At 42.8% G+C, this 27,637-nt stretch overlaps 1 pseudogene across 1 annotated transcript in view; it reads left to right on the forward strand.

The window, feature by feature from the left end:
- Positions 1-1,349: 1,349 nt before the first annotated feature.
- Positions 1,350-27,637, forward strand: part of LOC311107203 (fibrocystin-L-like) — an 80,918-nt pseudogene continuing 54,630 nt past the window's right edge. Inside the window, exons 1-8 of the transcript in view lie at positions 1,350-1,368; positions 9,214-9,295; positions 9,562-9,615; positions 9,715-9,788; positions 17,012-17,054; positions 17,146-17,216; positions 17,317-17,367; positions 18,625-18,714. The product of the transcript in view is annotated as a fibrocystin-L-like (transcript). The remainder of the gene's footprint in view (positions 1,369-9,213; positions 9,296-9,561; positions 9,616-9,714; positions 9,789-17,011; positions 17,055-17,145; positions 17,217-17,316; positions 17,368-18,624; positions 18,715-27,637) is intronic.

Consider the following 27,637-nt stretch of genomic DNA (forward strand, 5'->3'; position numbering starts at 1 on the left):
CTGATCTGGAGTAGACTACATTTGGATTTAAATTATTCACCAAGATGACTAACACCCATCATTATTCATGACTCCCATCCACATGCAATCCACCACCACTTTTCTAATGAACACTCCTCCTCAATCTATTGTACATGGTACAACAACATGTTTTATGTAGTTTGAGTAATATTCCCTTATGTCAATAACAGCTTTTACCCATCATGGCAACATGACTGAAAAAATCTTTAAACATGTCTAGACGTTATGGAGATTATGGGGGTGATGCTGTTTCCCATTTTTCCAGTGAGATACCCACTGTCCCGCCCCTCCCCCACCCCTTTTCTCTCCCTCCCTCTCAGGATCTTGTTTGCAGACTTCTTCCTGATTAACCTGATCCTGTGGGTGGAGGGCTTCTTGGCAGCCATCCTCTTCGGCACACTGGTGGCCATTTTGGCTTTGTGGTTTGGCATCTCCATGCCCCTCATCTTCGTTGGGGCCTAGCCTACTTCGGCTTCAAGAGGCCTATGAGTTTCACTTATCAATCACACTGTTTGTATGAATAACTCTTTGAACATGTTTTAAAACCCAAATTTAATGCAAATGTCACTTTAATATGAACAAATATGAACCATTGTTAATGTTTAGACCATTTTATTTTCATATATCATGAATAAATACAGGGTATTGACTAGGACTGTTGCGATATTGACACGTTTCTACTATTAAGTGGGGGAGTTTTATTTTGAACATTTCCGAAATTGATAATCAAAAAAAAGGTAACTAGCTAGCTTAGCCGCTTTGTTTACAATTAATCAACCGCTTTAACGAGTTTGAAGTGTGTCTTTGGAAACGTACACAGCGTAAAATAATATGACCAAAGATTCACAATTAAGGGTGACAATAAATCAGAAATTAATTGAAATGGGGGGAACGGGATCAGTAAGCAAATCACATTATCGTGCGTGTGTGTAACGTTAGTGTACTGATGGAATGTGAAACAAAACCAGCTGGTTCAAAGCTACCAGGCAGAGATCAAAACAGCACAATCGGATATGTTATTTTTGTACATTTGACTTCAACATGATTGATTGCTTGACCACAGGTTGAAATAATTGCTCTGGGCGAAGCTGATATAATGTGGGTGGAAGGATCAGTTGAAAGCACACTGCAAAGGTATTTTCTCTGTTTGTCTGCCTGCCTGACTGTGTGTGTGGCTTGGGTGGGGTGGGAGGGCTGCGTGGCTAGTTGTTGTCACCAGTATACCCATCACTCAGTCACCAAGCATCTGAATCATTAGGCCCTTGACACCTTTTCCTGTTCATTTTCTATGCTGATGTCATCAGAGAAAAGGGTTTGGAACACCAGAAATGACAACAAAAGGAAGAGGTACGCAGAACATAAATACTCACCACACCATTTCAGATCATTTATGCCACTTTACATAGCTTCTGTCTCCAACGTTTGAAACAAAAATATACCATAACAAAAAGTATTACTTAACTACCATCATTCCATGTCATAGTAATAACTACCTGTTGAGCTGTTTCCATAGAGGCCTCATATTACACAATACGTTTTGTTTCTTATTGAATTAATGAATCCTCAGATGGTATCTCAACGTACTTTGTGGTTAGGTCATTGTATCACTTGTATCATGGCAATTTGGTCATTGTAACACTGCACAATAGAAAACAGCAACCAGGCTTCTTTCACATGACATGAGGAATGTGGGTAGATTTATTGGTTTGTCTTGACAACATCTCATGAAATACAGTAGCGTAACAGCATTGCTTCCACCCCCGTTCTGCTCTTTATGTAATACAATTCTGTTCACTTTACTATACAACCAAACTTCTGCTGCTTAGCTCAATCATTTACATAAACATTTTAGTCATTTAGAAGACGCTCTTATCCAGAGCGATTTTCAGGAGCGAGTGCATACAATTTCGTCCGTTATCAGTTGCCGAGAGGGAGATGGGACTCCTGTATCCGCCTGGTCAGCTGTTGAGGACTTGTGGCTTTGTAATTGGAGTTGTCCATCTCCTAGACTGGCTGCCCGCCAGAGTTTGAGAGCCCAGTCGGCAGGGCCGGGGGCTTCGTTTTTTAATAGCCCTTTTGCCCTCAGAACAGTCTCAATTCGTCAGGGCATGGACTCTACAAGGTGTCAAAAGCGTTCCACAGGGATGCTGGCCCATGTTGACTCAAATGCGTCAAACAGTTGTGTCAAGTTGGCTGGATGTCCTTTGGGTGGTGTACCATTCTTGATACACAAGGGAAACTATTGAGCGTGAAAGACCCAGCAGTGTTGAAGTTCTTGTCACTCTTAAACCGATGCGCCTGGCACCTACTACCATACCCCGTTCAAAGGCACTTAAATATTTTGTCTTGCCTATTCACCCACTGAATGACAGACATACACAATCCATGTCTCAATTGTCTCCAAAAATATATATATATTGGTTTTATAGACAGATTAGTCTTCTGTTTTCAGCATTAGGCATTTGCTTGCCAAACTGTACTTTTTTCTCACGATTGTATTTTGAAATTTGCAAAAGGCAAACAGACAGCTGCAACCAACCATATAAATTTAATCCATAGATTATATGGTATGAAAAAATGTATGCACTCACTAACTGTAAGTCGCTCTGGATAAGAGCGTCTGCTAAATGACTAAAATGTAAATGTAAATATAAAATGTAGATGGCAGTTCCCATTCAAGTCAGGACTGGCAGCCATTGCTAGTGTACCCATGAGTTTAACACATATAACCCTTCTATGGATTATATGTCTATGGGCACAACGCAACAAGCTCTATATTTGGTGGGCATGCTGCCCAAATTGTGGCCTTACCCGACTGTAGGCAACCGGTAACTGCCAAAATAAAGGAAACACTTGAGTAACTGAGGGATACAAAGTTTATGTTATGGTCTGTGAGGTGCATTTTCCTGGTGTGGTTTAGGTCCACTTGTAGAATCTAAGCCAAGGCGCATTGAAGCTATTCTGGCAGCTTGTGGTGGCCCAACTCCCTTTCAAAACACTTTATGTTGGTGTTTCCTTTATTTTGGCAGTTACCTGTATTCGCTTGTGATACAATCTTATCCACAGTTATTTTTTTGAAACTACTGATCCTCTGTGGCTAAATTATTCTCTCTGGTGTATTTTGAACATTGAGAGCGGGCTCCTGTGGCCCAGCCCCTGACTCACACTATTGACCAGTCACATTTATTTATTATGCATTTTTTTTTATTTTTTTTTATTAGTTAACCAATCAAGGTAAGTGTCCCCCAGTTACCCACATGGGCCCCCTACCTCCTCTCCTCCCCCATCTGAAGATTAGCAGAGCGGCAGTAAGCAGCATCTGCTAGAGCTGCCCCGGTCAACTGTAAGTGCTGTTATTGTGAAGTGGAAACATCTAGGAGCAACAACAGCTCCGCCGCAAAGTGGTAGGCCACACGAGCTCACAGAACGGGACCGACGAGTGCTGAAGCAAGTAAAAATCGTCTGTCCTCAGTTGCAACACTCACTACCGACTTCCAAATTGCCTCTGGAAGCAACGTCAGCACAATAACTGTTCATCGGGAGCTTCATGAAATGGGTTTCCATGTCCGAGCAGCCGCACACAAGCCTAAGATCACCATGCGCAATGCCAAGCATCGGCTGGAGTGGTGTAAAGATCGCCGCCATTGGACTCTGGAGCAGTAGAAATGCATTCTCTGGAGTGATGAGTCACGCTTCACCATCTAGCAGTCCGACGGACGAATCTGGGTTTGGCGGATGCCAGGAGAATGCTACCTGTCCGAATGCATAGTGCCAACTGTAAAGTTTGGTGGAAGAGGAATAATGGTCTGGGGCTGTTTTTCATGGTTCGGGCTAGGCCAAAATCTAGTGGAAAGCCTTCCCAGAAGAGTGGAGGCTGTTATAGCAGCAAAGGGGAAACCCACTCCCATGATTTTGGAATGAGATGTTTGACGAGCAGGTTTCCACATACTGTTGGCCAAGTAGTGTATATGGAGGTGAATAACCTCTTGGTGACCTGTCAACATGATATTAAAGAATCCCACATACTTTTCTTCTACACATGACTGCTCACATGAGCAGTTAAAGTTACAATCTGTAATTCCAACAATCTGACCGTACCACCTGGATGGGACTGGGGAAATATAACCACTCATTTGTGGACGGAGCTATCGATGCAAGGGCTGACAGTCCATGAGATTGGCATGTTTTATGTTGGGGCTTTACATAGTTAATTTGAAAACGAAAACATAAACAAAAGAGTAATACAGCTTTAGATTCAGATTTATGATATAAGGCAGTTGTACTAAGCTCATACGGAATTTATAAGCTATAGTCTTTATTACCATTGATGAACAGCAGAAAAGCATACGTTTTAAGTGTGTGCAAACAATGCCAGTACATTTTAAAGCCATTTCAAGCAAGTTCCTTGTTTGGCATGTAGGTTATCTCTCACATTTTCCTTTGAATTGATTTGTAACCAAAAAATATATACAAGTTTTACTTTATGTTTAATAAAGTATAGAATATCAAGATATGCCAACAGTTACATAACTTTAAATAATATAAGAACATTTTCTCCCTTTAATTAAATCCTGTATCTATGTTAAGTGAAATGATCATTGAAATGTCTTGATAAAATATCCCATGTCCCTCTATCCTCAAGAATACCCTGGGGCGAGAAATGTATTTTACGGTAAGGAATGTTGTTGTTTACATTTAAACATTGTGTTTTTATTTTTGGCAAGGCAAGTGTTTCATATCTTAGAGGAAAATTGGTTTTAAAAAAATACTAACAATTTATAAACCACTTTCAAACTATTGGCATAATCTAAAATAACGTTAATTCATTTTTCCACGAGCCTATTTGTTTGACATGCAGAAACAAGTTACATTTTTATATTAATTCATGAATTCATTAATTAATTAAGGGTCATATAGCAATATGTTTGATTTGTAAGATCAGAATGCTCCATTGAGTGTAGTTATTTCCTTGTTATACAACGGATGGGTCTAATCCTGAATGCTGATTGGTTAATATCGCATTCCAGCCGGTGTCTATTCAACAAGTTACCAGCGGCTAAATCTTTGACGTTAAAAGGCTTATTTATTCTGTTCCATCTGACTGTGCAATTCATTGTCTCATCAACCCAGCCAAGCAATTTATAAACTTGATCTCCACTATGAAAAGCATCCAGACATTATTTCTCACATTTATTTTAGGCTAACATTTCGTTTTCAACAGCAGAGATTTGTATAAACCTTGCTGTCTGTCTCTTCGACTTCGTCTCGGGCCTAACAACACCTGTGCCAATATATCCTCCAAACACTGGCTTCTCAGGCATTATCACTTAAATATACCACTATTGAACTGTGCAAGCAGGCATAATGTAACTTATAAGATAGGCCTGTATATGATTTGCATATTTTTTATGATATGGCGTTATGAGGAAGAGAAGCTCTCTTTCCCTTTGGAAACGTGTTTCTCACATTAAGGTAATGACCATGTTATTGAGAGAAGAGCACACGCCTCTTGTGTGAGCTCAAAGTCGTTACTGAGGCTCTCTCTCTCTCTGTACACAGACAGAGACAGGTAGTTTAGCCTACCTGCACACTTTGCCAGACAGGTAAGTTCTCAGCTCAACCAATTTCATTTTTACTTGTATTAGTAGGCTATTTAGGCAAATGTTTTGTTTTAAGACTAATAGCAGATTTAGCTAATTTCAATAATAGCCTACTTTTAACTGTCTGAAATAAAATAGCTTTGATGAGTAGAACTGCAACTACACATAATACCCCATAATGACAAAGCAAAAACTGTTTTTTAGAGAAATATCACATTTAAATAAGTATTCAGACCCTTTACTCTGTAATTTGTTGAAGCAATTTTGGAAGTGATTACAGCCTTGAGTTTTCGTGGGTATGATGCTACAAGCTTGGCACATCTGTATTTGGGGAATTTCTCCCATTCTTCTCTGCAAATCCTCTCAAGCTCGGTCAGGTTGGATGTTGCACAGCTATTTCTGGGCTCTGGCTGGGCCACTCAAGGACATTCAGAGACTTGTTCCGAAGCCACTCCTGCGTTGTCTTGGCTGTGTGCTTCGGGTCGTTGTCCTGTTAGAATGTGAACCTTCGCCCCAGTCTGAGGTCCTGAGCGCTCTGGAGCAGGTTTTCATCAAGGATCTCTCTGTACTTTGCTCCGTTCATCTTTGCCTCGATCCTGACTAGTCTCCCAGTCCCTGCCGCTCAAAAAAATCCCCACAGCATGATGCTGCCACCACCATGCTTCATTGTGGGGATGGTGACAGGTTTCCTCCAGACGTGGCGCTTGGCATTCAGGCCAAAGAGTTCAATCTTGGTTTCATCAGACCAGAGAATCTTGTTTCTCATGGTCTGAGAGTCTTTAGGTGCCTTTTGGCAAACTCCAAGCGGGCTGTCATGTGCCTTTTTACTGAGGAGTGGCTTCCGTCTGGCCACTCTACAATAAAGGCCTCATTGGTGGAGTGCTGCAGAGATGGTTGTCCTTCTGGAAGGTTCTCCCATCTCCACAGAGGAACTCTAGAGCTCTGTCAGAGTGACCATCGGTTTCTTGGTCACCTCCCTGACCAAGACCATTCTCCCCCGATTGCTCAGTTTGGCCGGGTGGCCAGCTCTAGGAAGAGTCTTGGTGGTTCCAAACTTCTTCCATTTAAGAATGATGGAGGCCACTGTGTTCTTGGGGACCTTCAATGCTGCAGACATTTTTGGTACCCTTCCCCAGATCTGTGCCTCGACACAATCCTGTCTCGGAGCTCTATGGACAATTCCTTCGACCTCATGGCTTGGTTTTTGCTCTGACAAGCACTGTCAACTGTGGGACCTTATATAGACAGGTGTGTGCCTTTCCAAATCATGTCCAGTCAATATAATTTACCACAGGTGGAGTCCAGTCAAGTTGTAGAAACATCTGAGGGATGATAATTGGAAACAGGACGCACCTGAGCTCAATTTCTAGTCTCATAGCAAAGGGTCTGAAAATGTTTGTAAATAAGGTACTTCTGTTTATTTTAATACATTTGCAAAAATTTCTAAAAACCTGTTTTCGCTTCGTCATGATGGGGTATTGTGTGTAGATTGCTGAGGAATTTTATTATTTAATCCATTTTAGAATAAGGCTGTAACATAACAAAATTTGGAAAAAGTCAAGGTGTCTGAATACTTTCCGAAGGCACTGTATGTTCTTGATAGAGGGCTAATGGCATGTGAAACTTATAAATTAGATTAGTAATACTATAGTGTGATTTCATGGTTTGTTCAACTGAGACATTTTCAAAGTTTAACAAACCGTGAAATCACATTATACAGTGGGGAAAAAAAGTATTTAGTCAGCCACCAATTGTGCAAGTTCTCCCACTTAAAAAGATGAGAGAGGCCTGTAATTTTCATCATAGGTACACGTCAACTATGACAGACAAATTGAGATTTTTTCTCTCCAGAAAATCACATTGTAGGATTTTTTATGAATTTATTTGCAAATTATGGATGAAAATAAGTATTTGGTCACCTACAAACAAGCAAGATTTCTGGCTCTCACAGACCTGTAACTTCTTCTTTAAGAGGCTCCTCTGTCCTCCACTCGTTACCTGTATTAATGGCACCTGTTTGAACTTGTTATCAGTATAAAAGAAACCTGTCCACAACCTCAAACAGTCACACTCCAAACTCTACTATGGCCAAGACCAAAGAGCTGTCAAAGGACACCAGAAACAAAATTGTAGACCTGCACCAGGCTGGGAAGACTGAATCTGCAATAGGTAAGCAGCTTGGTTTGAAGAAATCAACTGTGGGAGCAATTATTAGGAAATGGAAGACATACAAGACCACTGATAATCTCCCTCGATCTGGGGCTCCACGCAAGATCTCACCCCGTGGGGTCAAAATGATCACAAGAACGGTGGGCAAAAATCCCAGAACCACATGGGGGGACCTAGTGAATGACCTGCAGAGAGCTGGGACCAAAGTAACAAAGCCTACCATCAGTAACACACTACGCCACCAGGGACTCAAATCCTGCAGTGCCAGACGTGTCCCCCTGCTTAAGCCAGTACATGTCCAGGCCCATCTGAAGTTTGCTAGAGTGCATTTGGATGATCCAGAAGAGGATTGGGAGAATGTCATATGGTCAGATGAAACCAAAATAGAACTTTTTGGTAAAAACTCAACTCGTCGTGTTTGGAGGACAAAGAATGCTGAGTTGCATCCAAAGAACACCATACCTACTGTGAAGCATGGGGGTGGAAACATCATGCTTTGGGGCTGTTTTTCTGCAAAGGGACCAGGACGACTGATCCGTGTAAAGGAAAGAATTAATGGGGCCATGTATCGTGAGATTTTGAGTGAAAACCTCCTTCCATCAGCAAGGGCATTGAAGATGAAACGTGGCTGGGTCTTTCAGCATGACAATGATCCCAAACACACCGCCCGGGCAACGAAGGAGTGGCTTCGTAAGAAGCATTAAGGTCCTGGAGTGGCCTAGCCAGTCTCCAGAGCTCAACCCCATAGAAAATCTTTGGAGGGAGTTGAAAGTCCGTGTTGCCCAGCGACAGCCCCAAAACATCACTGCTCTAGAGGAGATCTGCATGGAGGAATGGGCCAAAATACCAGCAACAGTGTGTGAAAACCTTGTGAAGACTTACAGAAAACGTTTGACCTGTGTCATTGCCAACAAAGGGTATATAACAAAGTATTGAGAAACTTTTGTTATTGACCAAATACTTATTTTCCACCATAATATGCAAATAAATTCATTAAAAATCCTACAATGTGATTTTCTGGATTTTTTTTCTTCTCAATTTGTCTGTCATCGTTGACGTGTACCTATGATGAAAATTACAGGCCTCTCTCATCTTTTTAAGTGGGAGAACTTGCACAATTGGTGGCTGACTAAATACTTTTTTCCCCCACTGTATTACTCATTGAGTGTGCTTCTATTGTTGTGACATAGGTTGACAATCAATATTTACATGGTATACCATTCACAGACCCGGTAGTATCACACTCCTACTGTCCAAAGCCTGTACCCACTCAGCGGTTACCCAGGTACAGAAGACAAATGACATTTGTCCACATGAATCATGCAACCATCTCTTGTCTCATATTTTCTTGCAAATATTATTTTATGTCAATGTTTAGCGAATGATTTTAAAGTTGAGCTTTGACACCATATCAAACACACAGGTACCTTGGTGAGGGTGTGGGGACTGATTTTCAGTGATGTGTACGGGAGCAACTCCAATGGCCTAAATGTCCGGTTCCTGAGGTAAGGAAGAAAAATGTTTGCCAGGGTCCAGATCTGTGTTTGCTCCTGCCTACTCGTTGCTGTCATGCAAGTAAAAAATAAGTAACAAGGAGTTTGCATGATATCACAATCAAACTGGCAACCAGGCTACACAATTTTGTGGAAATGAAATACATTTCCTACTGAGATTATTTAATTAAACATATGGTTTTATTTGAATGAAATGTAGCAATGTTATAGTATCACAGTACAGAAAAACAACATACTAAACATCTTAACCATTGCAGAGTATACATGAGTGGAATGTCTTGTGAACTCCTGAAGCCTGACTCAGATGAGCTGTAAGTGTGTCTGTCGGTGCATCTGGTGGTGGCTTATCTTTTTACATTTTGTCTTGTCATGTTTTATAATTTTTTTTTAAATCAGTTTGTTGTCTCTAGATACGAACTAGCTTTGGACAACAAGACCAGCCAGTGGGAACACATGAGCTGCAAAATGACCGGGACATATGTCGTTAAGGACAATTTTAATCACTTAACTCATGATACAGAAATACTCATTAATCTTTGTTTAGGACTTATGTTAAAATTGAATTGAAAAACAAACAGTATTTTAATGGGATATCCAAGATGGCATAGCAGTGCGGTCGTGTATTATGTTGTGTCCTCGTGTAAATAGCCTGTTTTTTTGTATTTTTTTGTATATATTTCTCTATCTCACTTTCCATCCTTAACTAAATATACTTTCCTGCAACCCGCCTCACCCAATGTGGAAAGGATTCTATTATTTCTTCATACCTTTTAATCAAGAACCCATGGCTGAAACTAGCCAGCTAGCCAGCTAACTAGCTACTTGCTATTAGCTATTGCTATTAGCCACCGTTAGCGGTCTTCACCACTGTCCGTGGCCTGCACTACCTACCAGCCAGCTCTAGCCTGGACAATTATCGGCCAGTCTGCACAGCGTGCTATCGACCCAGAGCATTTAGGATTTTCTGCCGGAATCACTGAATCACTGAACCTTAACACCGGATCATCACAACTACCTAGCTGCAACCGAATGGATGTTGTTGTTGGCTAATCACCACTTGTCCCGAAGCTAGCAACAGTTAGCCTTGAGCTAGCCTCGAGCCAGGTCCATCTCCCGGCTATCCACCTCTCTGTCAACCGGACGGGACCTCCTAGTGTCAACACGGAGCCCCGCCGATCCATCACGACTGGTCTGCCGACGTAATTGTCTGATGTGGTTTCAACAGGCTTCCCGTTGCGACGACCACGAAGATCCATCTGCTAGCACCGGCCCGCTAGCACGTGCAATCAACAGCCGTGCCTCCTGCTCGCCTGTGCTGTAGCAGCCTAAGAACTGCTCCCGGACTTACCTTTTGCTGTTCACTGGACCTTATGATCACTCAGCTACACATCTGATGCCTGCTGGACTGTTCCTTTACACGGTACCCCATCCTGTTTATCTGTTTAGCCTCAGCCCAAACTTTTATCACCATTAACAGTTGTTGTCTTAGCCCTCTCGAATAACACCTGTGATTGCATTATGCCTCTCTCCCATGTCAATATGCCTAGCCTATTGCTGTTTGGGTTAGTTGTTATTGTAATATTTCACTGTAAAGCCCCCAGTCCCGATCAACCTGCCTCAGATAGCTTCTTTGTCCCACCCCCCATACACGCGGAGACCGGCTCAATCGGTACCTCCAGTGATGCTATCTCTTTCATCGTTACCCAATGCTTAGGTGTACCTCCACTGTACTCATATCCTTCCATATCCTTGTCTGTACATAATGCCCTGAATCTATTCTACAACGCCCGGAAATCTGCCCCGTTTATTCTCTCTACCCAACGCACTAGAAGACCAGTTCTTAAAGCCTTTAGCCGTATACTTATTCTATTCCTCCTCTGTTCCTCTGGTGATGTAGAGGTTAACCCAGGCCCTGTAGCACCCAGTATCACACCTACTCCCCAGGCGCTATCATTTGTTGACTTCTGTAACTGTAAAAGCCTTGGTTTCTTGCATGTTAACATCAGAAGCCTCCTCCCCAAGTTTGAGTTATTCACTGCGTTAGCACACTCTGCCAACCCTGATGTTCTAGCAGTGTCTGAATCCTGGCTTAGAAAGCCCACCAAAAATTCAGAAATGTCCATCCCCAACTACAAAATTTTCCATCTAGATAGAACTGCCAAAGGGGGCGGAGTTGCAATCTACTGTAGAGATAGCCTGCAGAGCTCTATCATACTATCCAGGTCTGTGCCCAAACAGTTTGAGCTTCTACTTCTAAAAATCCACCTTTCCAGAAATAAGTCTCTCACTGTTGCCGCTTGCTACAGACCCCCCTCAGCCCACAGTTGTGCCCTGGACACCATATGTGAATTGCTTGCCCCCCATCTATCCTCAGAGTTTGTACTGCTTGGTGACCTAAACTGGGATATGCTTAACACCCCGGCCGTCCTACAATCTAAACTAGATGCCCTCAATCTCACACAAATTATCAAGGAACCTACCAGGTACAACCCTAAATCCGTAAACATGGGCACCCTCATAGATATCATCCTGACTAATTTACCCTCTAAATACACCTCCGCTGTCTTCAACCAGGATCTCAGCGATCACTGCCTCATTGCCTGCGTCCGTAATGGGTCCGCGGTCAAACGACCACCCCTCATCACTGTCAAACGCTCCCTAAAACACTTCAGCGAGCAGGCCTTTCTAATTGACCTGGCCCGGGTATCCTGGATGGATATTGACCTCTTTCCGTCAGTAGAGGATGCCTGGATGTTCTTCAAAAGTGCTTTCCTCTCCATCTTAAATAAGCATGCCCCATTCAAAAAATTCAGAACTAAGAACAAATATAGCCCCTGGTTCAACCCAGACTTGACTGCCCTTGACCAGCACAAAAACATCCTGTGGCGTACTGAATTAGCATCGAACAGCCCCCGCGATATGCAACTTTTCAGGGAAGTCAGGAACCAATATACACAATCAGTTAGGAAAGTAAAGGCTAGCTTTTTCAAACAGAAATTTGAATCCTGTAGCATTAACTCCAAAAAGTTTTGGGACACTGTAAAGTCCATGGAGAATAAAAGCACCACCTCCCAGCTACCCACTGCACTGAGGCTAGGAAACACTGTCACCACTGATATATCTACGATAATCAAGAATTTCAATAAGCATTTTGCTACGGCTGGCCATGCTTTCCACCTGGCTACCCCTACCACGGCCACCAGCTCTGCACCCTCCGCTGCATCTTGCACCCCCCCCCCCGCTTCTCCTTCACCCAAATTCAGATAGCTGATGCAAAATCTGGACTCCTACAAATCAACTGGGCTAGACAATCTGGATCCTTTCTTTCTAAAATTAGCAGCCGAAATTGTCGCAACCCCTATTAATAGCCTGTTCAACCTCTCTTCGTATCGTCTGAGATCCCCAGAGATTGGAAAGCTGCCGCGGTCATCCCCTCCTTCAAAGGGGGTGACACTCTAGATCCAAACTGTTACAGACCTATATCCATCCTACCCTGCCTTTTGAAAGTATTTGAAAGCCAAGATAACAAACAGATCACCGACCACTTCGAATCCCACCGTACCTTCTCCGCTATGCAATCTGGTTTCCGAGCTGGTCATGGGTGCACCTCAGCTACGCTCAAGGTCCTAAACCATGGGTCACTAACAGGCGGACCGCGGTCCGGATCCGGACCCAGAAGCCGTCCCATACGGACCCGGACCAAAACAAAAGATTATGAATTAAAACCTGACGGGGCGCTTCTATTTTAATATGCACAGCTTTTGTAGTCTTTACGGTACTCGTTTTGTGAATGAGGAAACTCACCGACCAATTGCATGTGAGTTAAGCGATCCCACGTGATACCACTCAGCCAATGAAGTCTTTGCATTCCTGGCGGTAAACATTGGGACTCTACAGTGCAGACAGATGAGAGTTTTAGAGGCAAGTTACCAAGGAAAAGAAAGTCGGATTAAAAAGATAGCGATATATGTAGAAAACAAAGGGAGCGAAAACAGACGAATGAGACGGAGAAAGGGAACGAAACAGACGAGTGAGAAACAGACGAATGAGACGCAGAAAGGGAGAGATACAGACGAGTGTGCCGGAGAAAGCTGAGGAAAATACGAGTGAGATGGAGAAAGTTGACGAAAATATGAGTGAGACGGAGAAAGGGAGCGAAACAGACGAGTGAGGCAGAAAAAGGGTAACAGTTAGAGAAAATAAGGAACAAATGGCACTCTCCAAAAAAAGAAAAGTGGACAATGAAAACAGAGCATTTAATCCAGAATGGACAGACTCCACCAGGATCCTGAGCAACACATTCACTGCCCAACAACGTGCTCTTGAGTGTTCCCTCAGAGTTTCTTGGATTTTGGGTAAACACAAAAAGCCATTTACAGATGGAGGGGTTGTCAAAGAATGCATGAGTGCAGTAGCTGAAACACTACTTGAGGGAAAACAAAAAAATGAGCTTTGTGATAAAATAAAGCAAATTCCCATGTCAGCATCATCTGCCACAAAGAAAAGTGAAATATTAACTCAGGATGTGCTAACCCAGCTAGATGAAGCCATGCATAAGGCACCATGTGTAGGCTTAGCTGTGGATGAGTCCACTGACATATGTGACAATGCTCAGCTGTTAGTGTTTGCCAGGTTTTTCAACACAGCCCAGAAAACATTCTGTGAAGACATGTTAGGTGTCACTCCCCTTCAGACCAGTACAAGAGGAGAGGATATCTACCTGGCCATTAAGGAGATGTTAACAAAAAGAGGAATAGAGCCAAAACAAGTGGTTTCAATAACCACAGATGGAGCCCCTTCTATGATAGGGAAAGAAAAAGGAGCTGTAGCAAGACTGAAAGGGGACAATCCTGAGCTTTTATCTTACCATTGCATCATTCATCAATCTGTCCTCTGTGCCTCCCTGTCAGATGAGCATGCTGAGGTGATGAATACAATGATGAAAATGATAAATTTTCTCAGGGCATCCTCTTCCTACCAGCATCGCATGCTTAGGGAATTCCTCAGAGAAGTTGATGCCAATGCTGATGATCTTTTGCTGCACAACAATGTGAGATGGCTCAGCAAAGGCAGGGTGCTAGAGCGCTTTTGGTCCATCAGGAGGGAATTAGCATCTTTTTTGGCAGAGCTAAGCAGTCAGAAGGCAACACAGTTTTCTCTCTTTTTAGAAAATGAGAAATGGATGGATAATGTGGCCTTTTTGGTTGACATCACGTCACATCTGAATGAACTGAATTTGAGGCTACAGGGCAAGGACAATTCAATTTGTGAACTGATGACAGCTGTTCGCTCCTTTCAGAGGAAACTTGAAGTGTTCAAGGAAGACCTGCAGGGAGACTGTGTACACTTCCCAGCAGTGCAGGAACAGGTTCAGGGACAGAGAGATTTGTCTTCTTTTGTTGATTTTATTGATAAGCTGATTGTAAACTTCAGCAACCGTTTTGACAGCTTCAGCTTTGGAGAGCAGCTCACCATGTTCATTCAGAACCCATTTCTGATCACAGATGTCAGGGGGTTCTCAAAGGAAGTCACACAGCACTTTAAATGGGTAAATGCTGGGTCTCTCCAGATGCAATTGGTTGATCTCCAAGCAGATGTGGCCCTGAAAGAGCAGTTTGTAAGAACTGACCCTTCCACTTTCTGGTTCCAAATGGTCCCTGAGACTGCTTTCCCGGGTCTGAGGAAAGTAGCCCTATACATCTTGACCATGTTTGGCTCCACATACAACTGCGAGGCAGCTTTCTCCACAATGAACATAATTCAAACTAAATATCGTTCCAGGCTCACCAATGAGCACCTTCACATGTGTATGAGAATGGCCCTGACTCCATTCAAGCCCAGGTTTAAAATTCTGGCAAGACAGGCTAAAGCTCAATTCTCTCACTGAGCAAAAACATGGTGGAGTGGGATATGAGGGGAAGAAAGTGATACTCTAAAACTGTTCAATTGTTAAGATCTGTTGAGATTTATTATTTGTAAAATTGGTTGAGACTGTTGAGTCAAGATGTGAAACAGAAAAGGGGAAATTCAAACTTTTCCTCCCTTTATATTATTTTTCTGAAGTTAAGCACTTTTTTTGAAAATGCACAATTTTCACATTTTATTTATTTTCTCTTATTTTGACATGCAGCCCTAGTTTTATTTAGTTAATTAATGAGAGCACATTGTACATATCTACAGTCATACATATATGTTCAGTAGGGCTGCCCCTCTTAGTCGATTAGTCGACTAATCGGTCGTTTTGGTCTTAGTCGACTAAGATTTCTTTAGTCGATAAGTCATTTTTTATGCTTATTCATGCTTAATTACTCATTTCCAAGTAACTTATGAGAACATTTCTGGTGAACACGAGATTTAAAGTGGTGCTTTTGCAGGATTAATTTCGGAGAAACTCAGTTTTACAGATGGTTAATTAACTACATTTATATTGCGCTTTTCTAGTCTTGCACAGCTCTGTCGATTAAATCAACTAATCGATTAGTCGACAAACTCATATAAGTGTTAGTCGACTAAGAATTTCTTTAGTCGAGGACAACCCTAATGTTCAGTTCTATGTTTCGTGATAATAAATATTGTCAACAAGTTTTTGAATTGTACTGAATTAATTTGATTAGACGGTCAGTTATTGATTACATTCAGAACTACTAGGCTACTTAAATATATATACCACTAAATTGTTAGACATTATGATCTTCTGGACCTTTGCTTCAAAACATTTTCTCTAACTGGACCTTTTTTAAATTTTGTTGAATACCCCTGTCCTAAACAATATAATAACCGCGATAGATAAAAGACAGTACTGTGCAGCCGGGTCTGACTTAGAATATGTGGACAACTACAAATACCTTGGTGTTTGGTTAGACCGTAAACTCTCCTCCCAGACTCACATTAAGCATCTCCAATCCAAAGTGAAATCTAGAATCGGCTTCCTGTTTCGCAACAAAGCCTCCTTCACTCATGCTGCTAAACATGCCCTCGTAAAACTGACTATCCTACCGATCCTTGACTTCGGCAATGTCATTTACAAAATAGCTTCCAACACTCAACTCAGCAAATTGGATGTAGTCTATCACAGTGCCATCCGTTTTGTCACCAAAGCCCCATTTACTACCCACCATTGTGCCCTGTACGCTCTCGTTGGCTGGCCCTCACTACATATTCGTCGCCAAACCCACTGGCTCCAGGTCATCTATAAATCACTTCTAGGCAAATCCCTGCCTTATCTTAGCTCATTGGTCACCATAGCAACACCCACCCGTAGTATGCGCTCCAGCAGGTATATCTCACTGGTCATCCCCAAAGCCAACACCTCCTTTGGCCGCCATTCCTTCCAGTTCTCTGCTGCAAATTACTGGAACAAACTGCAAAAATCTCTGAAGCTGGAGACACTTATCTCCCTCACTATCTTTAAGCATCAGTTGTCAGAGCAGCTTACCGATCACTGTACCTGTACACAGCCCATTTGTAATTAGCCCACCCAACTACCTCATCCCCATATTGTTATTTACATTGTTATTTATTTTGCTCATTTACACCCCAGTATCTCTATTTGCACATCATCTTCTGCACATCTATCACTCCAGTGTTAACACTACATTGTAATTATTGGCCTATTTATTGCCTTACCTCCATAACTTACTACTTTTGCACACACTGTATATAGATTTTCTATGTTCTATTGTAGAAATAGATGTTTGTTCATTTTAGGGCATCACAATGTCAGTTATATTCTGGACACTGACTACGGGAGGTAAATACTGGGCCAATCACTCATTTATGTGGCTGATTTTACTCAGAGGAATAACTTAAGTATTACTAAATATTTGTTATACATTATTTAGGAGTTTACCAGAACAAAATCTCTACAAAGTGTCAGCTTTGAACAAGCTTGCCATGTTTCAGACCTATGCAGGTACAGTTATTGCACCAGACAATTTTGGAAAATGAATACAAATTATAGTATCACACTTACGGTTATTACCTTTGGTTTTCTGTGTTATTTTCCCCTCCAGATGTGACTGGAGTCACTCACTCTGAGGGTAGCTTACTGGGTGGAACCTTACTTTGACCAAACTGATCGCCCTGCATCTGTCCTAGAAGGAGGTCATCTTTATTAGAAGCTGGCATAATCTGCTATCATTTTACATTTACATTTACTATGTAAATGTAAAATGATAGCAGATTATGCCAGCTTCTAATAAAGATGACCTCCTTCTAGGACAGATGCAGGGCGATCAGTTTGGTCAAAGTAAGGTTCCATCATTTTGTATGCGTTCCAAACCGCAAACTATTCCTTATATTGTTCACTACTTTTGAACAGAGCCCTATGGGTCCTGGTCAAAAGTAATACACTATAAAAGGAATAGGGTGTCATTTGGGAAGCATGCTTTGTAATAAGATATCAACGAAGAGGTAAAGGACTATTAACTGTTGTGAAAGACCACATTTATTCCCACATCATGTTCATTGTTCATAGGCGATATGGTTGACTTTAAATGTAACCTTTTTTTTTTTTACACAACCTGGCAGAAAGTAAACCAGAAGAACAACCTTTTGAAAACAAAGGAATCATCTGTTTGAGAAATGTATTTAAACACATTGGACCATCAAGAATTACATTGCACTTGTTGCATTTCTGTTCGAAAGTATTTTGTGAGCTCTGTCTGTCTTCTCAGGTCTTTTTATTGTTTGCGTAAGAAACTCCATTGTAACTTGTGTAACTGCCACTCACCTGTTTACACTTAAATAGCTTCAGTGAAGATTTCTTTAACGGCCCAATGCAGCTCTTTTTATCAATATCAAATAATTTCTGGGTAACAATTAAGTACATTACTGTAATAGATTTCCATAAAAATGGATTTTCAACCAGCAACTATCAGAAAATAACACTGACATTCTTTTTCTCACACTTTTACAGTGTTAGTTTCATCAGCTTTGTAAAATATGATGTAAAACACAGGAAAAACTGGATTTTGACTGCACTGGGCATTTAAGCAAGTTTGAATTATTAACTGTAATTGCATAACTGCCTAATAAATACTGTAGGAGATATGAACTTAGAAACATTGAATGAAGTCAAATTTAAGTGCTTGTATTAGATTTAAAGCAGGGAGAAAGACAAAAATAAGAGTAAAGAATGATCTCACACTCAAGCCCCTGACTGTCAATCATCGTGTAGCCTTTATACAAGTCAATGGAATTTTCCTTTCATGATGGATTGTGTCTGTTGCAGTCTATGTTGTAGCCTTTAATTCAATAGAATGTTCCTTCGTAGAGTCGGATCACGCTCTTGATGGATTGTCCCTCACTGTTGTTTACAGGTAGGCAATGTGAAATCCAGAGTGTGTCTGATGAGACAATTACCTGCAGGACTCCGGAGCACCAGATGAGCAACATGACAGTCTGGCCGGGTAAGAACTCAACTTCCACTCGCTGTCACTACGCCGTATCCTGGTCCAAGATCTGTTTGTGCTATCATGTCATTCAATGTCATGCTAAATACAATGAGTCATAAGGAGTCGGCAAGAGAGCAAAAACACCCTGAAATGGAACTTCGATGTCACCAACGGCCATTCATTTGTCCATCAGCAGAAGATAATGTTTGATAAGGGCATTTGTTTAGAAGTATGCATCATGAGCAAGAATTCTGATTGATTGTCAAAACAAAACAGTGGTCAACAGCACATTCCGCTACTGATGTTTCTCTTCATAGATAGTGAGATAGTCCTGTTACACCATTTTTATGTAATAATGCTTACATAATTTAAGAAATATGATAGAAAATAATCATTGAGACATTTCTGTTTAATCATCCATAAGCAAATACGTTCTGCTTAAATGGGAAATAATGTATCAGACTACCCTAAACACATCAGCCAGAGGTTACATTCGGTCACATGAAGCGGTCGCTCCTTGTATCTTTAGCTTTATTGGGATCCCCATTAACTGACGCCATGACGACAGCTAATCTTCCAGGGGTCCATACACACAACTATACTGAACAAAAGTGTCAATGCAACATGCAACAATTTCAAAGATTTTACTGAGTTACAGTTCATATAAGGAAATCAGTCAATTGAAATAAATTCATTAGGCCCTAATCTATGGATTTCAAATGACTGGGAATACATAAATTATATGCATCTGTTGGTCACAGATACCGTAAAAAGAAAAGTAGGGGGCGTCAGTATCTGGTGTGACCACCATTTGCCTCATGCAGAGCGACACATTTCCATCGCATAAAGTTGATCAGGCTGTTGATTGTGGCCTGTGGAATGTTGTCCCACTCCTCTTCAATGGCTGTGCGAAGTTGTTGAATATTGGCAGGACCTGGAATACGCTGTCGTACATGTGAATCCAGAGCATCCCAAACATGCTCAATGGGTGACATGTCTGGTGAGTATGTAGGCCATGGAAGAACAGGGACATTTTCAGCTTCCAGGAATTGTGTACAGATCCATGCTGAAGGGGATGAATGGCACGACAATGGGCCTCAGGATCTCGTCAAGGTATCTCTGTGCATTCAAATTGCCCAGACTATGACGTGTCCAATGAGAAGCAGGTATGAACTGGCTTCATGTACACTACATGACCAAAAGAATGTGAACACCTGCTCGTCGAACATCTCATTCCAAAATCATAGGCATTAATATAGAGTTGGTCCCCCCTTTGCTGCTATAACAGCCTCCACTCTTCTGGGAAGGCTTTCCACTAGCTGCGAGGACTTGCTTCCATCCAGCCACAAGAGCATTAGTGAGGTCAGACGCTGATGTTGGGCAATTAGGCCTGGCTCGCAGTCGGTGTTCCAATTCATCCCAAAGGTGTTCGATGGGGTTGAGGTCAGGGCTCTTCCACACCAATCTCGACAAACCATTTCTGTATGGACCTTGCTTTGTGCACGGGGGCATTGTCATGCTGAAACAGGAAAGGGTCTTCCCCAAACTGTTGCCACAATGTTGGACAGAATCGTTGCACAGAATTGTCTAGAATGTCAATGTATGCTGTAGCGTTAGGATTTCCCTTCACTGGAACTAAGGGGCCTAGCCCGAACCATGAAAAACAGCTCCTCCTCGGAAGGTAGCGTTCTCCTGGCATCCGCCAAACCCAGATTCACTCTACTGATGCTAATTGTATATTAGTTGTTCATAGTGAAGCGTGATTCATCACTCCAGAGAACGCGTTTTCACTGCTCCAGAGTCCAATGGCGGCAAGCTTTACACCACTCCAGCCGACACTTGGCATTGCGCATGGTGATCTTAGGCTTGTGTGCTGCTGCTCGGCCATGGAAACCCAGTTCATGAAGCTCCCGACCAATAGTTATTGTGCTGATGTTGCTTCCAAAGGCAGTTTGGAAGTCGGTAGTGATTGTTGCAACTGTGTTCATTGACCGTAGGTCATGCCTGCCCATACCATAACCCCGCCACCACCATGGGGCACTCTGTTCACAATGTTGACATCAGCAAACCGCTCGCCCACACAACGTCATACTGCGGTTCTAAGGCCGGTTGGACGTACTGCCAAATTCTCTAAAATGACGTTGGAGATGGCTTATGGTAGAGAAATTAACATTAATTTATCTGGCAACAGCTCTGGTGGACATTCTTGCAGTCAGCATGCCAATAACTCTCGACGGGTCCGTACTTGCAAACATTTCAAAAAAGTTTTAAGTTGAAACTTTTCTCTGTCTCAAAATGCGCCTCAGCCAATGTTAGCTGTTCCCATTACATAACCTTGCACATTTAGCCCTATGCTAACCTGACCAGGTGGCAGTGATTATATCCGGTAACAAATTCTGCATCAGCCAATTACAAATGTTAATGTAGGTGGACGTGATTGAACACTTTTTCATGAAAACGTCCTTAACAGAAGTCAAATGGCATGATCTGCTATTCAAACTTACTAAAACAAGAGCAAGATTTTAACTGGACCACAGTGTAGCCAGCCTGGCTCCTGGTACGTTTGCGGCACGTTCAAATCCCAGGTGAGATATAGGGTGTTTCTCAATATGCGTGTGGCGCATACTACCATGCTCCACACTTTTATGCTCCGAGTGTGGATTCATAAAACTTTACATTTGAGAAGCACTCCCCTTACTGTATTACCTCACGCTGCACCTCCCCATTCACTGAACCTTCTTCCAGCCAGGACAATGGCAACAATAGACGAAACAAGATATACACAAAGCAAATGTTTTACTTCATAATTATCAGCTAGATATATGTGAATCATAATAATCTAGCCAGCCAGCTAGTTAAACAGGCAACAATTACCTAAAACTAATGTTATGCAAGGTAGATGTAAACTGTTTGTGGGTAGTTAGCTACCAATTCTTCGTGGCTAGCTAGCTAACCAGTTAGCACTATTGACTTAATATGAACTTACCCATTGTCTGAACCTTCTTTCAGCCAGGGCAATGGCAATTGAGATTAAACAAGATATACACAAAGCAAACATTTTACTTTTGTGCCCTGGCACTGGAATGGAGCCGCTGACCGGAGCTGAACTTGGCACCGGTGGAGCGGACTGCTCTGGCTCCGGAGTGGAACCGCTGACTGGAGCTGGACTGGGAACACGCACCACTGGTCTGGTGCGAGGAGCAGGCACGGGTCGTGCCGGACTGGAGACACGCACCACTCGTTTGGTGCAAGGAGCAGGCATGGGTCGTGCCGGACTGGAGACACGCACCACTGGTTTGGTGCGGGGAGCAGGTACGAGGCGTACCGGGCTGGCGATACGCACCACTGGTTTGGTGCGGGGAGCAGGTACAGGCCGTGCCGGACTGGATACACGCACCACTGGTTTGGTGCGGGGAGCAGGTACGGGGCATACCGGGCTGGCGACACGCACCACTGGTTTGGTGCGGGGAGCAGGTACGGGCCGTACTGGACTGGATACACGCACCACTGGTTTGGTGCAGGGAGCAGGTACGGGCCGTACTGGACTGGATACACGCACCACTGGTTTGGTGCGGGGAGCAGGTACGGGCCGTACTGGACTGGATACACACACCACTGGTTTGGTGCAGGGAGCAGGTACGGGCCGCACTGGACTGGATACACGCACCACTGGTTTGGTGCGGGGAGCAGGTACGGGGCGTACCGAGCTGGTGACACGCACCACTGGTTTGGTGCGGGGAGCAGATACGGGGCATACCAAGCTGGCGACACGCACCACTGGTTTGGTGTGGGGAGGAGGTACGGGGCGTACCGGGCTGGCAACAGACAACACGTCCTAGCTGGATGCCCACTTTCGCACGGCACGTGCGGGGCGCTGGCACAGGACGCACTGGGCTGTGAACGTGCACTGGCGACACAGTGCGTAGGACTGCCGCAGGATATACTGGACTGTGGAGGCGCACTTGAGACCAGGAGCGTTGAGCAGGCACAACCCGTCCTGGCTGGATGCCCACTTTCGCACGACACGTGCGGGGTGCTGGCACAGGACGCACTGGGCTGTGAATGCGCACTGGCGACTCAGTGCGTATCTCCGCATACCTAGGTTCCTCAATGAACACACGCTGCTTTTGTTGCCTGACCAGCTCCTCCCTCCACTACTTCCTTCTCCCTACGGGCCTCCTGCAGCGCCTCCTCTTTAAGGAAGCTCTCCTGCTCTATTCTCCCTATCAGCCCCCGTATTGCGGTGGCCTCCTCTCTTAAACTGTCAATCCGCAGGTCTTGGAGGACCTCTAAAATAGCGGCCTCCTCCTCTACAGTCAGCCCTTTCACAGCCTCCTGCTGCCTCGTCGTCCACCCTGTGTGCCCCTGTGTGCCCCCCGGGCTTTCTTCGTGACCGAGTCCTTTTGAGTCACCGTTTCTCCTCTCCTGCCTGGGTTTCCTCCTTCACCCAGGGTCCTCTACCAGCCAATATCTCCTCCCAAGTCCAAAATGTCTGTCCCACCTGTGTCCAGGGTGTCTTCTGCTCCTGGGCACGCTGCTTGGTACTTGTTTGGTGGGATCTTCTGTCACGATCGTTGAGAGACGGGTCAGACCAAGGTGCAGTGTGGTATGCGTACATTTTTATTAATACGAATAAACACTAGACAAAAGAACAAAACAACAAAACGTGAAGCTCAAACAGTGGCTACAACACAACAAGCCAAACGCGAGTCAAGATCCCACAACTAAGGTAGGCAACCAGGCTACCTAAGTATGATCCCCAATCAGAGACAACGAGCGACAGCTGCCTCTGATTGGGAATCACACCTGGCCAAACATAGAAATCTCAAACTAGATCTACAACCTAGAAATACAATAACATAGAATTCAACAGAAACTCACACCCTGACCCAACCAACAAGAGTTCTCTCGATCAGGCAACATATGAGATGTGAATAGGCAACATATAATTCCAAAGTCGGAGCGTTTTTCAGGAAATGTTGCATAATGTTGCATAATGTTGTGCATCATATTTCTTTGCATACTTTCCGTTGAAGCTTTCATCGATGCATGCTTCAAAATACTGTATGTAAAAACAGAGTACGCATTCGAGAAGTGCCCTCTGTGCTCCATTTTGCATACTTTGATTTGGACTCATACTCTGACCCTCCCGTGCTCCAATGTGTGTGCTCGGAGCACGGTACTAAGCATTTTGAGAAAAACCCATGATTAAGTTTAGATCAAAGCTGAATCAATGTCTCGCAAGATCCCTTAATGATTAATTAGTATTCTACATAGGCCTAACATACTGAATATAATAGCATACTAGAACGTTACTGTTAGTCCAAGAACACCACCTCATTTCTTATGTAGACATGTACAACGTTTTATATGCGTTATTATAATCATCCACTTCGTCACCTATGCGTTATTTGAATCGGACATCAAGGACCAGCAGTTTTTTCCTTAACAAAAAAGCTTGACACAAGGGGGGCTCAAACCTGTTAATAGAAAATAATGTAGCTTTTTGTTGACCATTTATTCTAGTATTTTCGGAAGATAAGGGAGCTTGGAAATAATTATCGAGATCAATGCTATCCATGGCCTTATGGAGTGATAGCACAAAAGCCTCTTTCCACTCTTTTGGAATATTCCCTGATACTAAAGTTAAATTACAAATGTGTACTACTGAACCAGCAAAGAGGGGCACTGCATACTTAAGCTAAGACGGGTCCAAATTGTCAGCCCCTAATGACTACTTGATGTCAATAGCTAATAAGGCAGCAAGAGCTTCTGTTTCTGTGAGTTGCCAAAAAGAAAAACCCTGACTACCATTTCCCGAGTCACGTGAGGTTGACTAATCATCCATCAAGGCAACTGGAGGCTTTATATGGGAAGAACAGCGAACTGACTGGCCTGACTAGTATTACCACCATTTCTTTCAAATCATCACAAATCTTAACTTTTTCTGTAATGATACAGGAGTCTAAACCTACTTGCTTAGGCAGGGAAGTAGAGGAATTTCCCCGCTTTAGTGAATTTACTGTTTTCCAGAATTTAGAGGGATCACTAAAGCCTTGTTTACACTGCAGGCCTTAATGCTCAAATCTATTTGGTTTTTCAAATCTGTTTCGGAATACTGACTGTCCAAACAGCAAGACAAGTGACCAAATCGGATTTGTGTGTGTTCAGACAGCAGTCATTTGCTGACATGGCTACGCTAGTTGTCATAGTAACGATGGGTGTGTGTGCAGTGGTGTAGGATGATTAGTGGTGGTGCTCATGCTTCCTATCAATCAGAAGTTATGTAGCAAGCTAAGGTTGCCTGCCATGGACGTTTCCCTGTTCCTATGAAGGTGGTTTGAAATGTGGCTTGAAATATCAGATTCTATGTGCTTTTTGGCTGTTCATACTGCAGGAAAAAGAGCAGATTTGAATCGAATATGCAAAAAAATTGGATTGGAGTCACTTCAAACTGCCAATGTGAACACTGCTTAACAGAGTCTGCCATAGAGCTAAGGACATAGTTTGGAAACAAAAATCTCAAAGTTTGACTCATCAGACCAAAGGACACATTTCCACCGGTCTAATGTCCATTGCTCGTGTTTCTTGGCCCAAGCAGGTCTCTTCTTATTATTGGTGTCCTTTAGTAGTGGTTTCTTTGCAGCAATTCGACCATGAAGGCCTGATTCACACTCTGAACATTTGATGTTGAGATGTGTCTGTGACTTGAACTCTGTGAAGCATTTATTTGGGCTGCAACTTCTGAGGCTGGTAACTCTAATGAACTGATCCTCTGCAGCAGAGGTAACTCTGGGTCTTCCATTCCTGTGGTGGTCCTCATGAGAGCCAGTTTCATCATAGCGCTTGATGGTTTTTGCGACTGCACTTGAAGAAACTTTCAAAGTTCTTGAAATGTTCCGTATTGACTGACCTTCATGTCTTAAAGTAATGATGGACTGTCGTTTCTCTTTGCTTATTTGAGCTGTTCTTGCCATAATATGGACTTGGTCTTTTATCAAATAGGGCTATCTTCTGTATACCACCCCTACCTTGTCACAACACAACTGATAGGCTCAAACGCATTACTTCTTAATGAAAGAAGTTCCACAAATTAACTTTTAAGCAGGCACATCTTCTTAAATTTTGATTTGTTTAACACTTTTTTGGTTACTACATGATTCCGTATGTGTTATTTCATAGATTTGATGTCTTCACTATTATTCTACAATGTAAAAAATAGTAAAAATAAAGAAGAACCCTTGAATGAATAGGTATATACAAAGTTTTGACTGGTAGTGTACGTTGCTGCTACTCTGTTTATTATCTATCCTGATTGGGGTGGCAGGTAGCCTAGAGGTTAAGAACTTTGGACCAGTAACCAAAAAGTATGAATCCCAAAGCCGACTAGGTGAAAAATCTGTCGATGTGCTCTTGAGCAAGGCACTTAACCCCAATTGCTCCTGTAAGTCACTCTGGGTAAGAGCGTCTGCTAAATTACTAAAATGTAAATGATTACCTAGTCACTTTTACCCCTACCTAAAGTACATGTACATATAACCTCAGTGACCTCAACTACCTCGTACCCCTGCACATTGACTCTGTACTGGTACTCCTTGTATATAGGCTCGTTATTGTTATTTTGTGTTACTATTTCCTTTAATATTTAGCAAAAGCGCCATGCTCTACCAACTGAGCCATACAGGACCAAAATTGGGATAAAAATATTGCGAAACACTATCATTCCACTATTACCGCAGATACATTATGGACATTTTCTGAAACTACAATGCAAAAAATATTACATAATGCTCCTTTGCATTTACATTTTATATTTTAGTCATTTAGCAGACAGTCTTATCCAGAGCGACTTACAATTAGTGCATTCATCTTAAGATACACTATAAATACAAAAGTATGTGGACACCGCTTGAAATTAGTGGATTCGGCTGTTTCAGCCACACATGTTGCTGACAGGTGTATAACATCGAGCACATCACCATGCAATCTCCATAGACAAACATTGGCAGTAGCGCTAAGTGACTTTCAACGTGGCACCGTCATAGGATGCTACCTTTCCAACAAGTCAGTTCATCAAATGTCTGCCCTGCTAGAGCTTCCACGGTCAACTGTAAGTGCTGTTATAGTGAAGTGGAAACGTCTAGGAGCAACAATCAAATCAAATCAAATTAAACATTATTTGCCACATGCGCCGAATACAACAGGTGTAGACATTACCGTGAAATGCTTACAGTGGGGAAAAAAGGTATTTAGTCAGCCACCAATTGTGCAAGTTCTTCCACTTAAAAAGATGAGAGAGGCCTGTAATTTTCATCATAGGTACACGTCAACTATGACAGACAAAATGAGAAAAAAAAATTAAGAAAATCACATTGTAGGATTTTTAATGAATTTATTTGCAAATTATGGTGGAAAATAAGTATTTGGTCAATAACAAAAGTTTCTCAATACTTTGTTATATACCCTTTGTTGGCAATGACACAGGTCACACGTTTTCTGTAAGTCTTCACAAGGTTTTCACACACTGTTGCTGGTATTTTGGCCCATTCCTCTATGCAGATCTCCTCTAGAGCAGTGCTGTTTTGGGGCTGTCGCTGGGCAACACGGAGTTTCAACTACCTCCAAAGATTTTCTATGGGGTTGAGATCTGGAGACTGGCTAGACCACAACATGACCTTGAAATGCTTCTTACGAAGCCACTCCTTCGTTGCCCGGGCGGTGTGTTTGGGATCATTGTCATGCTGAAAGACCCAGCCACGTTTCATCTTCAATGCCCTTGCTGATGGAAGGAGGTTTTCACTCAAAATCTCACGATACATGGCCCCATTCATTCTTTCCTTTACACGGATCAGTCGTCCTGGTCCATTTGCAGAAAAACAGCCCCAAAGCATGATGTTTCCACCCCCATGCTTCACAGTAGGTATGGTGTTCTTTGGAT

Source organism: Coregonus lavaretus (assembly GCF_964263955.1).
Source record: "Coregonus lavaretus genome assembly, chromosome: 3".
NCBI classification, from domain to species: Eukaryota; Metazoa; Chordata; class Actinopteri; order Salmoniformes; family Salmonidae; genus Coregonus; species Coregonus lavaretus.